The following is a 3,684-nucleotide window of genomic DNA, read 5'->3' on the forward strand; positions in this document are numbered from 1 at the left end:
CTACAGTGTCTGTGCATCATTTGGAAGAAAGAGCTGAATGTTGAAAAAGGGGTTTTAGTGGTTTATGTATTAAATTTGCATTTTACATTACCAGTCAAAAGTTTGGACACTATTTTTAATGTTTTTGAAAGAAGTCTCTTATGCTCATCAAGGCTGCATTTATTTGATAAAAAATACAGAAAAAAAACTAATGGTATTATCTTAATTTACTTTAAAATATAATTTATTCCTGTGATCAAAGCTGATTTTCAGCATCATTACTCCAGTCTTCAGTGTCACATGATCCTTCACAAATCATTCTAACAGGAGAAAATGAATAAAAAGAGATTTTTTTTATATATATATATATACACTACTGGTCAAAAGTTTTAGATCGGTAAGATTTTAATGTTTTTAAAAGAAGTCTCTCCTGCTTACCAAGGCTGCATTTATCTGATAAAAAACAATAAATAAAAAAACAGTAATATGTTTTCTATTTTAATATATTTTAAAATGTAATTTATTCCTCAGATGAAAGCTGAATTTTCAGCATCATTACTCCAGTCTTCAGTGTCACATGATCTTTCAGAAATCATTTTAATATGCTGATTTTATGCTCAAAAAACATTCATTATTATTTTCAATGTTGAAAACAGTTGTGCACAATTTTTTTTTCTAAATTCTTTGATGAATAGAAAGTTCAAAAGAACAGCATTTATTTAAAATAGAATATTTTCTAACATAAATGTCTTTACTGTAACTTTTGATCAGTTTAACTCATCCTTGATGAATAAAAGTATTGATTTATTTTATTTATTTCCCCCCAAAATAAAATTAAAATTCTTACTGACCCCAAACTTTTGAAGGGTAGTGTTTAATGTAAGCTTTACATTTCAGATAAATGCTGTTCTTTTGAACTTTCTATTCATCATAGCATCATGAAATAAAAATGTAAAAAACTGTTTTCATCATTGATAATAATCATAAATGTTTCTTGATCATCAAATCATCATATTAGAATGATTTCTGCAGGATCATGTGACACTGAAGACTGGAGTAATGATGCTGAAAATTCAGCTTTGATCACAGGAATAAATTACACTCAACTATAAATTCACATAGAAAACAGCTTAAAACATCTCTCATAAACACCTGCACTGGATTATCTAGTTTATGTCCTTTACTCAACTCTCCAACATCAGAAAACCTTCACTTCTACTGATGTCGCTGTATATGATTGTTCAGATAATTCATAATCTGATCCACTGCTGCTGTCTGGTGTTCACATGCAGGCGGTGCATCGTGAGAAACACCGACTCATGGCCTGAGGAATGGAAGTCTGCATTCATATAAAGTTCCAACATCACATTATTAAACCACAAACCTATGCAAACAAAACTATATGAAAACCATCTAATAAATTCAAAAAACCTTCACAGAAATATTCTGATATTTAATCGCAATTTCATGAAATCATGACATTAACAGTTCTTGTGAGATTGAAAAGGAAAAGACTTAAGTAAAAAAAAAAAAAATCATGCATTTTGCTTTCTCAAATCGCATTAAAGAGAGTATTGTTGTATTGTGGAAAAGGTTTTGTATTGTCTTTAGAAATTTTGACTATGACTGTATTGGCACATAAGTGTATATTCCTTATTTTCACATGATCGGGCACATGTCCTCTCTCTGTGTAGATGTATGGTGACAGGGGGGCGCTCGAGCAGTTATCAAAGGGCCAAACGTCCGCTCTGCCCATGGTACCGTGACATGCCGACCCATACTGATCTCTGGGAAATGGAGGCTGCTTGAAGGATGCTTTCGGATGGTGGAAGGAAAGATGTTCCTCGTCTGCATTTGCCAAACTTGGAGATTGCTCATTCGCTTCAGCCGTGCTGATAGAGAGAAAAAGAGAGCTGATCTTAATGATTTAAGTGGCATTTCTGCACGGATTGTTCTGAAAATCTGTCACAATGTATTGCTTGGATTGCAAAGAGGCTGTTATTGAAGGATGGGACTGACCAAATGGAAGATATTAAAGCATGTTCACTCATCCCACATCTTTACAGATTTAGATTAGTGGTTCTCAGCTGGTTTTGCTTAATGGCCTAGATTTTGGTGTCCCAACACAATACCAACCAACCAAAAAAATTTATAATACTAATTAAAATGAATCGCCATGAAGTGCATAGACCCAATAATATGCAATAAGCCTGTTTGCATTTTATGAATTGTATTTTGCATTGTTTTCCTCTAGCCCATCAGACCAGACTTATTTTTAGGTTGCGACCCACCAGTTGAGAAACACCGATCTATGTACATTAATTCTTATGAATACATTAGCAAAAACAGCCTGTTTGATTCAGAAAGAGGTAGAACAAGTCATTTAAAACAAATTTACGACTGTTATGTCACAAGAAACCTTGATGGACCTTAACTAACTTAAAAATGCTAGAAAAGTCTAAGTTATGGTCCCTTTATAGTAAGTTAAAGACAATTTACTGAAGAAGAAAAAGTCATCAAGACCCTTTAAAGGTCATTCATACAGTTTAATTGTGAAGCATCTCCGATAATTTACCTTGGTTTGCTCCCATGTCTTCCTCTCAGTTCTGGTGTCTTCATTTTAATTCCCGTCATCTCGTGATCCAGTAGAGTCGGTTCTGTCTGCACTCTGGTCAGTTTTGTTGCAGTCTGGCCGTTTCTTTCTGGAAACGGGGTCATGTGCTGGAGCTGTTGCCGCATTATCTCCCATCTGAGTGAAGTCCTGAAAACTGGCACAGCGTCTAAAGAACAAGGAAAAACAGGTGAATTATAAAATCCATAAAAATGGACCGAAATGGAAAAGAAGTTTGAGTTTCACCTGTTGATCATGTCATCAGCCTCCATGCTTGCTGATTGGCTGAGAGCCCTGACCCAGCCCAACATGTCCTCCTGGGTCTCAGCGCTCATGATGTACGGCCGCATCCCCTGATGAACCACCTAAAAGCACATGTTTACAGTGAGAATATAAGATATGTATTGTACTGTTAGGTTTAAGGGGACGTTCACTCTCACCTTGAATGCATATTTGCGGTTCCTGCACTCTCTAGGTGAGCAGTACAGAATCCTGTAGCTGGGAAGAGGAATACTGCCCAGAACAGACTCCTCACGGCTGTCTGGAGGAAGTCATTTCAGGGAATAAGACTCAAGCATCCAAAGGAAAAAATTGTCATTTCAGTCTTTTTGAAATGGAAAATGAATGCACTTAGATCATGTGTATTTATAAAACAATAACATGGCTTTACCTTTATAATAATACAGGCCGAAATTAGAGAGGACAAACCATCTTCTTTTCCACAATTTCAGTCCACTGTTGTCCTATAGAAAGAGATATTTATGATCACACACACATCTCTGATAAATATAATACTTTTAAGATGACAATGTTTTAATTTCTGAACCTGTATTTTATATATACAGTGGGTACGGAAAGTATTCAGACCCCCTTAAATGTTTCACTCTTTGTTATATTGCAGCCATTTGCTAAAATCATTTAAGTTCATTTTTTTCCCCTCATTATTGTACACACAGCACCCCATATTGACAGAAAAACACACAATTGTTGACATTTTTGCACATTTATTAAAAAAGAAAAACTGAAATATCACATGGTCCTAAGTATTCAGACCCTTTGCTCAGTATTTAGTAGAAGCACCCTTTTGATCTAAT

General features: G+C 34.9%; 1 long non-coding RNA gene across 1 annotated transcript; it reads right to left on the reverse strand.

The window, feature by feature from the left end:
* Positions 1 to 2,673: 2,673 nt before the first annotated feature.
* LOC311284424 lies at positions 2,674 to 3,133 on the reverse strand. The gene is made up of 3 exons (XR_014626210.1): positions 3,031 to 3,133; positions 2,837 to 2,955; positions 2,674 to 2,759 (listed from the first exon to the last, which is right to left on the reverse strand). It is a non-coding gene; the product is annotated as an uncharacterized lncRNA (long non-coding RNA).
* Between the last annotated feature and the right edge of the window lie 551 nt (positions 3,134 to 3,684).

The sequence above is a fragment of the Rutilus rutilus genome, assembly GCF_951802725.1.
Source record: "Rutilus rutilus genome assembly, chromosome: 24".
NCBI classification, from domain to species: domain Eukaryota; kingdom Metazoa; phylum Chordata; class Actinopteri; order Cypriniformes; family Leuciscidae; genus Rutilus; species Rutilus rutilus.